The sequence below is a fragment of the Sorex araneus genome, chromosome 2 (genome assembly GCF_027595985.1).
Source record: "Sorex araneus isolate mSorAra2 chromosome 2, mSorAra2.pri, whole genome shotgun sequence".
Taxonomy (NCBI): Eukaryota; Metazoa; Chordata; class Mammalia; order Eulipotyphla; family Soricidae; genus Sorex; species Sorex araneus.
The window spans coordinates 39,064,233-39,077,007 of NC_073303.1; positions in this window are offsets into that span (position 1 = coordinate 39,064,233).

Sequence of the window (12,775 nt, forward strand, 5' to 3'; positions counted from 1 at the left end):
AGCTGGGTGTAGGTCAAAGGAGTGACTTCAACAATGCAGAGGGAGGGGCTGGAGTGATAGCACAGCGGGGAGGGCATTTGCCTTGCACGCAGCCAACCGGAGTTCAATTCCCAGCATCCCATATGGTCCCCTGAGCACTGCCAGAAATAATTCCAGAGTGCACAGCCAGGAGTAACCCCTGTGCATCTCTGGGTGTTACCAAAAAAGAAAAAAAAATGCAGAGTGAGGGAGAAATCAGGAATACTTTATTACTATATGCTACTTATTTATTTACTTTTTATGAAATAATGATTTTTGCCTCTTTGCGGGTTTTCCCTCTTTTGTGGGTTTTAAGTCATTTTATGACTTAGTCTTTCAATATGTTTAAGAATGATCAAATAATTGTACACTAGGTAATAAATCTGTGGGTGAGAAACTCTGATCAGCTTATTCCTGAACATAGAGATATGTAAGTGGTGACATGAAAATACTGAGCAATATGGATTTCACTTCTCTACCTTCTCTCTCAAATACTGACAAAAAACTGCATCCATTCTAATGTTTCTTTTTAGCATATCCCATCTGTGTTTTAGGATTCATTTCTTTTTCTTTGAGTTTTTTAATGAAATCACTGTGAGAGAAGCAGGTACAAGTTGCTCATGATTGGGTTTTAGTCATATAATGTTCCAGCACCCATCCCGTCCCCAGTGTGCATTTCCCACCATTGATGTCCACATTTCCCCCTCTTACCTCTCTCTCTCTCTCTCTCTCTCTCTCTCTCTCTCTCATTTCTTTTGGGTATTATGTTTCGCGATACAGGTACTGTAAAGTTATCACGAATATCCCTTTATCTTCTTTCAGCACCCAATTCTCATCCAGAGTGATCATTTCCAACTGTCATTGTCATAGTGGTCCCTTCTCTATCCTAACTCCCCACTCCCCCTTCTCCTCACTGTGAGAAGCTTCCAACCATATTTATAGCACTCACGAAGCAGAATAGTGCTTTATGAACCAAAAGAAAACCCTGAAAGTTGGTTTGGGTGTGACCCCAAAACCAAAGCAAAAACAGAATAACTATTTTTGAAAATTGATTTCATTATAAATGCTTATTGAAAACCCTAGGGAAACCTCTTTAAAAAGTGTGTGTGTGGGGTGGCCGGAGTGATAGCACAGCAGGTAGGGCATTTGCCTTGCACGCAGCCGACCTGGGTTTGATTCTTAGCATCCCATATGGTCCCCTGCGCACCGCCAGGAGTAACTTCTGAGTGCACGAGCCAGGAATAATCCTGTGCATCTCTGGGTGTGACCCAAAAACTGTGTGTGTATGTGTGTGTGTGTGTGTGTGTGTGTGTGTGTGTGTGTGTGTGTGTGTGTAGAGGAGCCAGAGAGAAAGTTCAAGTGGATCCCCAGCCTCACACACGGGCTCCCAAGCAGTATTAGAAGTGATTCTTGGCTCTGTGCTCCGCTGTATTATCTCTCTCTGGTCCTAAACAACATATTTCTAAATGACATGATCAAAGATGTCTTCAGCAAAATTAAACACACACACAGAACTAAATGAAATGAAAATACAACTAATCAAAAATTGTGGGGTATGGTAAAGGCAGGGTTTAGAGAGACATTGATAGCTCCAACACATACGCTAGAACATTGATCATCTGAGACTTCATCTTGGAAAAAGAGGAAAAATGTTAAACCCAGAGTAAGCAGAAGGTCCAGAAGAAAAATGGACAAGGTTTCTCCATGGGCAGCTTATAAAAGTGGTAACCCAAATAGGTATATGAAGAGAATTTTTAGGAATAAAAATGACTGGCAAGACCCGGGTTCTAATCCCAGCATCCCATATGGTCCCCTGAGCACCGCCAGGGTAATTCCTGAGTGAAGAGCCAGGAGTAACCCCTGTGCATTGCCGGGTGTGACCCAAAAACCAAAAAAAAAAATGACTGGCAATCAGAATAATCCAAGTTAAGGTAAGGCAGCAATGAAATATAAGTTTTTAATGGTTTGATTGGCAAAAAATTGGAAAACAGCAAGTGTTGGCAGGCATGTGGTAATGCGGCGTCGTTAGTTTGCTGTTGAAGGTGCAATTTCTGGGTAGCAGTTGGATAAATTAGATAGATTTATGCAGATGGATTAGATTTGTACAGAGGCAGGACTCGTACGTCCAGTCAGATAGATGAACAGATTCATGCACAGATGAGGGTTACATGGTTCCCAGCTGTATTTTTTTTCCCGAAGGGCAATGGTCGACAATCAGTGGTCCGTATGCTGAGTAAAAAGTGGAAGATGCAAACCTTGGGGGATGCTGCAGCAGAGACAGAGGGTTGAACTGCACGTAGCAATCGATGTGTCTTTATGTAATCTACTGCATTGCTTGTCAACTGAAGCAATATAGTGTGTGGGAAAAGAAGGTGAGCAGAGAGGAATGTGAGGGCTGTGGAGGCAGCTCACATTTTTCCAGAACCACAGTCAGGACAACGCCTGTGTGAGCCCTGATGTAAACTCAGGGCTTTAGCTAAATAAATAAATCTGGTTTCTGCTCTGGTGGTTGGAGGCATCCCCTGTCTGTCTCTCCAGTTTTTTTTAATTAAAAAATAAAAAATAAATAAAATATATTGCATGAACATGAATTTTACTTTGAATTTGGATCTCATTACATGTCTTAGCTGCCATAAATAAAACTTAAAAATATTCTGTGCTAAAATATTTTGGAGTTTACATGAAATAGTTAAGGCCTATTATATGATGTAAATTTGTTCTATCTATATTATGATTTGTATTAAACTTTAGCTAAACAATATGGTGGGTCTATATTGGTTCATCAACAGCAGCAAACGTGCCTTCTGGTAAACAAAGGAGGCTTGGTGTGGACAGCAGGGCTGTCTGCTTATTTCATCCAGAGAAAAATCTCTTGGTTTTGTGGTTAACTTAGATACACAAAGTTTAAAACATATCACAAACCTAAATCAAGGAGCTGAACGCACATGATCTCTAGAATAGTATACAAAGAAAATCTTTTATTTGGGATTAGACAATTTTCTCTGTAAGACAGGGGCATGAGAGATAGTACAGTGGATAGGTGCTTGCCTTGCACATGGCTGACCTTGATTTAAACCCCAGGACCACACAGCACATGGTCCCCAGGACACACCGGGAGTGACCCCTGAGCGCAGATTCAGGAGTGAACCCTGAAAATAGCTGTGAGTGTCCCCCAAAACAAATCCTGATATTTGGAAGGATGAAAAGGCACCAATGAGTCAGATATTTGCTGAACCCATTTGATCCCCGGTACCACATATGGTTCCCCTGAGCACCTCCTGGAGCAGTACCCGAGCCCAGCCAGGACTGGCCTCACGTCCCCAAAAGATCAAGTGTTACTTAACTATAATTATACTTCGAGAAAGTGGACTCCAAAGGGAAAAAAAGACGTTTAAACATGCGCTTCATTGTTTTGTTTGCTTTGGGGGGTCACGCCCAGGGATGCTCAGGACGTATTCCTGGCTCTGTGCTCAGGGGACCCTCTAGGATGCCGGGTATCACACCTGGGCCTGCTGCGTGCTGGGCAAGAGCCCTCCCTGCTGTGCATCTCTCCTGCTCCCCGAGCCTGATTCTCGACGGCTGGTGGTAACATTCCCAGTGTTCCGGAGTCCCACCAGTCTACTCTGGAACAGTCCACCGTGGCCCTGCAGTGGACAGGGTACAAAGTTCAGCGTGAATAGCACCCTCCCATGCACCCCTGAACCGGCTCCCGCCCACCTCAAGCTCCAGGGCCCTGGGCACAGAGCGGAGACAAGGCTCTTTCAAATGAGTGAGATTAGCTGGAGCATTGTGCAAATATAGGAAAGTTTATAGTTAATCATATTTAATATTAATTCTGGCATTCAACTTGAAGTTATTTATCATCACCTTGCTCAACCTGGAAGGTCTGAACAGAGTTATAGTCGTAATTCACACGAAGTTGAGGTTAAAAATTTGTGCTTAATGTTCAATTAAGCTGTTTTATCTTGGGTGTGTCTTCTATAGGAGGCTCATGATTGATTTCTGTTTTGTTTTGGGGTCACACCAAGCAGTGCTCAGGACTGGTTCCTGGCTCTATGCTCAGGGATCATCTCTGGAGAAGCTTGGGGACCAAATATGGTACTAAGAATCAAATTCAGATAAATTGTTGTGTGATTTTTAAATTTTTTATTGTGGACTTGGTAAAACCTACACACATAAAGATGAATAGGACTAAACTCCTGAAGTTTCAAAATTTATAAATCAATGATAGGTTAACAAAATAAATTTTCCAAAAACTATATTTCTCTTTTAACCGGTATATAAATTAAAAACTTAATATTATAAACATTTTGTGCTAATACATTTTATTATTATTATTTTTTCCTTTTTGGGTCACACCTGGCAATGCACAGGGGTCACTCCTGGCTCTGCACTCAGATATTACCCCTGGAGGTGCTCAGGGGACCATATGGGATACTGGGAATTGAACCCAGGTCAGCCACGTGCAAGGCAAGCGCCCTCCCTGCTGTGCTATCACTCCAGACCCTACATTTTATTATTTTTAACGTATGAATATTGCTGCTTATTCAGCTATTTAAAAAGTGATTGAAGCAGGCATGAATTCTGTATTACTTTTTAATTTTTTTTTCTTTTTGGGTCTCACCTGGCGATGCACAGAGGTTACTCCTGGCTCTGCACTCAGGAATCACTCCTGGCGGTACTCAGGGGGCCATATGGGATGCTGGGGATCGAACCTGGGTCAGCAGCGTGCAAGGCAAATGCCCTACCCGCTGTGCTATCGCTCCAGCCCCTACTTTTTAATTTTTAAAAAACATTTCAAATTTTTCATAAAGTTGTTCACAATAATTTACTGCATTCAATATTTTAGCACTGATCCCATCACCTTTGCACCTTCCCACCACCATTACTTTGAATCACCACCCAGCCTGCCCCTTAGGCAGATGCTAAATAATTTATTTTGTGTTGCTTGCCATGAGTAGTGTGAGGTGTCATGCGGCCACAAAAGTGGCAGTGCACTCCTGGAAGTCTAAAACTTTTTAATATTTGGGGTCCAGAGGCATCTCTGTGGCTTGCTGCTCTCTTCTGAGATTCATTTGTGAGTCTCTGAATCATGGCCATTAAGGTGCTTAAATGGCGCCCAGAGGTAGTTCTTAAGCATGTCAGCCAGGGCCGGAAGGACAGGGACATGGGGGGTCAGCTTTTCCAGCTCCGTGAAGCCTGGAGTTTTCAGTCACTGGTCCTGCACACTTGGGTTTTTCAGCAGATTCATTCTCATGAACGGGGGCTCTGACAAGCCTGTGAAGGTTGGCCGTGACCATGAAGGCGATGGGGGTTCTGGAGGTTTGTGGCTGCTGGGGTTCGTTTGGGACAGGCAGAGGGACACACCTGACCCCCTCCAAGGTGTCCTGGTGAAATCAGCCTGGTGGCGGGTTGGGGAGACGTCTCTGTTCATGCTGCTCTCCTCTGAGATTCATGAGATTTGTGAGTCTCTGAATCATGACCACTGGTGCACTGAGATGGCCGGCTTTCGGTCTCTTTCAAGACTCATGGGTCTCCGAGGCAAGGCCAATAAATGAGCTTGTGTAGCTGAGCTGGAGGTGGTTTGTGGGCCTGACTCCCACATACCTAACTTTTGGCGTTTAATTTCTTGGGAAACTTGTTCCCAAGTTGTTGGGGTCTGGCCAGAGGCACAGCGACAATTTTGGGATATCGGGAAGCCTGAAGTCACCATCAGACTGCTGATGCCCTCGTCCTGCGGGTACAGGCTGGCCTGCTGGGCGGCACCGTACCACCATGCTAATACATTTTAGAACTCAGATGAAATAGATTATTTAAATTTATTTATTTTTTAATTAGTGAGTCACAGTGAGGGTACAGTTACAGATTCACACATTTTCGTGCTTGTTTTTCCCTCATGCTATGTTTGAGAGCCCATCCCTCCACCAGTGTCCATTCTCCACCACCAATGAACCCAGTATCCCTCCCACCCCCCAATCCCATCCTCCCACCCCACCCCGCCTCTGTGGTGGGGCATTCCAATTTGATATCTCTCTCTCCTTTTGGGTGTTGTGGTTTGCAATAGGCGTATTGAGTGGTCAACTCAGATGAAATAGATAAATTCTAAAAATTTAAATTTAGTAGGAGTAAAGAGAATTAAGAAAATTTAAAGGGGAAAATACAAATAGACCTTTAAAATGTGTTTTTTAAATTTATTTTTATTAAAACATTGTGATTTACAAAGTTGTTCATAATACAGTTGATTCAGGCGTTTAGTGCTCCAAGACCACCATTGTGTTCCCAGTTTCCCTCCCAACCCCAGTCTGCCCCTTTGCTCCATTAAAACTTAAATAAATGGCAAATAAAATGATCAGAAAATAAATCAGTCAAAGCCAATTTGTGACTGCTATATGATTTTAACCTATGTAAATACAGAAATTAAAAACAATACACTAATAAAATGCATATTCTCATTTAGTAAGTTTTCAACTCTGGAATCTAAAATATATTGCACTGAATTTTATATTTTACTTGGATCTTTTTGTGGCAATAATCCTATTTTACCTGTCATTAATAAAACTTTAAAAAATCTTGTGCTAAAATATTTTGGAGTTTACATAAAGGAGTTAAGGCCTACACATGTGAAATCCCCCTCCCCCCCAAACACATGCACACCTCATTCTGTGATTTACAAAGCGGTTCATGATACTTTGTTACAGGCATTCAATATTTGAACACCAATCTCACCACACTGTCACCTCTCCACCAATGTTTCTAATTTCCCCAACCGCTCCTCAAGCCTGCCCCCAGAGCAGGCCCACATTTTACACACACACACACACACACACACACACACACACACACACACACACACACACACACACACACACACACACACACACACACACACAGAGAGAGAGAAAGAGAGAGAGAGACAGAGAGAAAAGGCTTTTAAGGGTTCATACTAAAATACTAAATCTGGGTAAACTTTATTCTTATAGGTTGAGGGAAGTCTAAGCCACTGGAATTTGGATGACTTTAGGCATGGCCGAGTGAGGCCTATTGATCAGGAAAATCTGTCTGAACGGACCCTGGGGGCAGGTCTGTCCTTGAACAGACGACACACAAAACACACCGAAGGAGAAACTGGTCCAGGACCGCAGTGTGCTTTGGGGAACTAAGAACGGACGGGGGTTGGGACCACGGTCATTTCAGTTAGACCGTGGGGGAAGCGCCCACAAAGACGGTGGCTACGCCAAGACTCGACACTGGGGTGGGGGCGGGGGGCCGGAGGCAGCGACTGTGCAAAGGCGCCCGCAGTGCCCAGAACCTGCCCACGCCACAGTAGCAATTTGTGGCTGCGTGCCAAGCCAACAGCGCAAACTTTGAACGCCTACCCCGCCGCCTCTTCGGAGCACCAGACCGTTTTCTCTCGGCCAGAAGGTGGTCGTGGAGGGAGGGCACGAAGACGGCCAAGCAACAGGACAACATCGGCATGTTTTTTGGTTGTTGTTTTGTTTAAAGAAGGCAGCGCGACCCGTGCGCGGTCTTTGCCGTCTGGCCACGGAGCTGCGTTGGAAGGGGCGTGCAGGGGTCGGGAAGCCTTGCCCACACCCCGTGTCGGGGCAGCTGCAGAGACTGGGGGGAGGAGCAACGCCCGGGCCCCTCCCAGGCCGCAGAGCCCAGCTGCCCAGCCGGTGCGGGAGAGGCTGTCGCGGCCACCGCGCCCCCAAGCGCCTCGGGTTACCCGGCCAACCTGGCAGCGTTTGGAGTGAGCCGGCTTTCCGGGCCGAACTCTGGCGTCAGATTCTACGGGACCCCGCCTCCCTCCCAACTCCTGCAAAAGGGGCCACAGTTGCACTGTGCCGGCCTCCGGCTGCCTTCTCCCCATGTCCAGCCGGAGTGACCTCCCGACAGACGGACATAACCTTGACAGCCCTCCCTGCACCGGGTTTGGGAAGCTTGGCGACCCATCAGCGCTTCCGGTCAATGTTGATTAGTAAATACTCGGAGTCGGTGCCTGGCCTCGCATCTCCTGCAGACGGGTTCCTAAGGCCTTGAGAGGGTGGCAGCATGTGCGGAAGTTAGCGCCGGCCACCCACGCGAGGGCCTGGGCACGCGTCCAGCATGGTTCCCTAGGGGCTGTGCGCCTCTGGGCAACTCACCGAACTTCTCTGGGTTTTTCTTCCCCCAAGCTTCAAGTGAAAACCATCAGGTCGCAGATTGCACTGGACCAGACGTCGTCCTGCTTTGCACAGCCAGAGCAAGGGCAAGCGCGAGGCCCGGGAATCCACGGATGGGGCATTTACGACGGGCGGTTGTGCCCAGCACGCACTAGAGCACTTGACAACAGCGCCCAGCAAGAGCTGCGGGCCGCTGCCCGGGACCTCGCGATGCCCAGCGTCACAGATGAGGCCAGCGCGGCCCGGAGGGGTTAAGAGACCAGCCCCCAGGGCATGGAGGTGGTGGGTGGCCAGGCGGGCCTAGCCTCTCGGGGTTGGCGCCCACGCCCCCGCCCCTCCTGCGCTCCCCACCCACCCCGAGGCACCCTGGGAGCGCGCCGCTGGCGGCTCTCCGAGTCCCGGGGTGCTGGCGCCGCGCCCCATACGTCTCCCTCTCCGCAGAGCTAAGTGCTCGCAGCGCGCACGCACACCGTCCAGCGCGCGCGCGCGCGCGCGTGTGTGTGTGTGTGTGTGTGTGTGTGTGTGTGTGTGTGTCCGGCCCGCCCGGCGCGCTCCGGCCCCCGCGATCGCCCCAAAGGCTGCACGCGGCGGGACGGTGGGCGCGGGCGGGCGCCCATCCCGGGCTGCTCCGGCTGCTGGGCGCGGGGCCACACCGCCCCACCGACTCGCCGAGCTCGGTTCTTGGAAGCTCCAGACTGTACGGCGAGAAGGGCGCGGAGCTGGGCACCGCGTGGGGGTCCTCCCAACCGAGAGCTATCCCCCAGTGCAGTTGGGAGTCAGTCCTGAGCACCGCTGGATATGGCCCCCAAACCAAAAATCAAACAAAAAAAGCAGGCGAGTAGGACGAGGAGAAAGAGCCACGGCTCCAAGGCGACTGCTGTTGATTTGGGGATGGTCCTTCAGACTTTTCTAAACTCCGATGTATGTTGACCCGAAAGGAATTCTTCCCATTTATTATTATTATTTTTTCTTTTGGGACCACACCCGGAGATGCCCAGAGGTTACTCCTGGCTCTGCACTCAAGAATCACTCCTGGGGGTACTCGGGGGACCATATGATTGATGGAGATCAAACCCGGGTGGGCTGGGTGCAAGGCAAACACCCTCCCCGCTGTGTTATCACTCCGGTCCCACTTTATATTATTTGTTTTAAACGTAATAGAATCAGCACTGGAGTATGGAGTGTGTACTCTGCATGCAGGAGGCCCGGGGTTGATTCCTTGTCCCTCATGGTCTCCAAAGCACCTCTGGGAGTGACCCCAAAGCTAAAATAAATAAATAAATAAATAAATAAATAAATAAATAAATAAATAAATAAATGCAATGACTGCTGTTAATGTTAAAGAGTAGTTTTAGAGCCAGAAGGCAAGTATAGCAAGTAGGGCACTTGCCTTACACTTGGTCCATCCGGGTTCGGTCATGGCATCCCATGTGGTCCCCTGATCCCTACCAGGAGTGATCCCTGAGTGCAGAGTAACCCTTGAGCACCAACCAGATCTGGCCTAAGAATTAAGAATGGTCTTAGGTTTACAGACCATGGGAGTGTGGAGCTGTTTCATAGTGACTCTCCCCACCCGGTACCTCTGCTTCTTATCACACTCTGATTGTAGGTCTCTGTTGGTTACAATTGGTGGCTCACTAGGGAAAGGTTTTTAACTAAAACCTATGACTAATTAAGGTTCCCAAGCAAAGTTTTGACAGAAGCATAAATCATGTATGCACTTATGGAAAGTTGACATCTGTGAAGCCATTTCAGAAACGAAGCCATTACAGAGAAGTTGCATCACCAGTCTGGTTTGGCATAGGCCAAAAGCAACTGCTTTAGGAAACCAGCAACAACAATGGTCTGAGACACCAACTACGTTACAGGAAATGATGGCTTGGAGCTGGACATGGCTTCAGTCAGTTCCTCTTTCCACCTTTGAAGAGAATCAGGGACTGGTTATGCACAGCCAAGAACAATTTCATTTCAATATACAGATCAACTCCTTCCTCTCATGGCTTACCTTATCTTCCCCTTCCCTTCCCATAAATCCTTGATTTTGTCCTTCTTGGGGGGGATGTGTTAGGATCTTGACCAGAATCTAGAACCGTGGATTGTAGTTCTTTATCCCAAGTAAAAACTTTTTGCCTTTTTAATTTTACTTTATTTTCTTTTGAATCACTGTGAGATACACAGTTACAATGCTTTCAAGATCAGGTTTTAGTTATACAATGTTCTGGTACCCATCCTTCCATCAGTGTACATTTCACACCACCAATGTCCCCAGTATCCCTCCTGCCACTGCCCCTGAATTTTTTTTGGGGGGGTCACACCCGGTGATGCACAGGGGTTACTCCTGGCTTTGCACTCAGAATTACTCCTGGCGGTGCTGAGGGGACCATATGGGATACTGGGAATCGAACCTGGGTGGGCCTCGTGCAAGGCAAATGCCCTACCCGCTGTGCTATCGCTTTAGCCCCGCCCCTGAAGTTTTTCCAATGAAATACCCTTAAACTACCACAGAGATTATTTCACTACCCTAGAAATCCTTAATGCTCACCAGTTAATCTCTCCCCACTGCATCCTCATGCAGTCATTAATAACTGCACGGTCTCACTAGTTTTGCCTTTCCCAGCTAGCGTCTACTTGGGTGCACACAGCATGCAGCTTTTTCAGGCTTACCTCTTGAACCAAACAGTCTGCTTTAAAAAAGCTTCCTCCCCTGGCAATCACCCTCACAAACTAACTCCAGCGCCACCACATAAGCTCTTTTACCAGCCCTGCTTCAGAGACCCATAAATAAATCTCGAAAGAGATCAAAAGTCACAGTTAATCTCAGACCTGTGCAAGGCTGAACAGACGGGGGTAAATCAGAGGGGGCTGGGGCAGCCTGGTGCCTGCCCAAGCACAGCCCCAGGCAGCTGCTTGCGTCCATAATCCGTAATTGTGGCCATGCCCTGGGCCAGACTCCATGTCTCAGGACAGACCTCACTGAGATATATCATCATCATCATCATCATCATCATCATCATCATCATCATCATCATCATCATCATCCCATTGATTGTCAAATTTCTCGAGCGGTATGAGAATGCCCAAAGACAGAGAAAACAAGGGCCAGAAGAACCAGTTCATGGTAGGAAGTTTGCCACAGGTGGGTGGGGAGGGCAGATAGGACAGAGAAGGGACCACCATGACAATGATAATTGTAAATGAGCACTCTGGACAGAACTAATTGCTGAAAGAAGGTAAGGTGATATGCATGATAACTTTTCAGTATCAGTATTGCAAGCAACAGTGCCTAAAAGGAAAGAGAGTGAAAGTGGGGGAGAGAGAAGAGTGAGTGGAGAGGGAGAAAAAGGGAGAGAGAGAGGGAGAGGGAGGGGAGAGAGAGAAGAAAAATATTTACCACAGAGGCAGGCTTGGAGGGGGGTGGGGATAGGCAAGAGGGAAACTGGGGACATTGGTAGTGGGAATGGTGGGAATTGTACACTGGTAAAAGGATGGGTGGTGGAATATTGTATGATTGAAACACAATCACGAACAACCTTGTAACCATGTTTATTTTTTTATTTTTTGCTTTTTTGGGTCACACCCGTCGATGCACAGGGGTCACTAAGGAATTATCCCTGGTAGTGCTCAGAGGACCCTATGGGATGCTCGGAATCGAACCTGGGTCGGCTGCATGCAAGGCAAATACCCCACCCGCTGTGCTATCACTCTAGCCCCCATGTTTCTTTTTTAAAAATGATTCTATTTAATTTTATAAAGTAGTTCACAATATTTGATGACAATTAATATTTGAACACCAATCCCACCACCATTACACCTCCATCACCAAATATGATGGAAACATATTTCGATGTTTCCATCCCAAACCCCGATCCCTGCCCCAAAGCAGAACTGAAATAATTTAATAATTTATTTTGTATTGTTTGTTATGAATAAACTGCTGAAAATGCTCCAAAAAAGTTTCCTTAGAGAAAAGTGTGTAAAGATTGTTGTATTTTATTCACCCAGGGGGCATTAAACCCTTCTATAAGAGATCACTAACATGTTAAAGGTTGAGCCTTTTGTGTGTGTGTATGTATATATTGTGTGTGTATGTATATGTATATATACATGTATATGTATATATATACACACACGTATATATATATACATATATATATATGTCAGGGCTGAGTGTAATAGACTTATTGGTGCCCGCTCGAGTAAATCAACGAACAACAGGATGACAGTGATCAGTGATATGTATATGTAAACATTTTCCCCTCTAAGATTGGTTGCCTTCTACTTTAAACCCCATCAAATGTGGTGGACTACTCTTGGAATATGAATGGTGTGAGGTATGAGATGTCACGCAGCTGCAAATGTGGCCACATGGTCCAGTAATAGGTTCACTCATGGGTGAGGCCCGGCCTGAGTGTGTGGAGAGCGGCTGTGAGTGTGGCGGCAGTTGAGTTCTGGAACTTTTTCGGCTGCTGAAGTTGGGTCCCCCGTGGTGGGGCGGGGCCTCACCCGCCCCCCCCCCCCAAATTGCCCCAAATGAAACAGCCTGGTGCAGGGTCCAGTGGCTTGGCTATGGTGCGTTGCTTTATGCCCTATTCCAG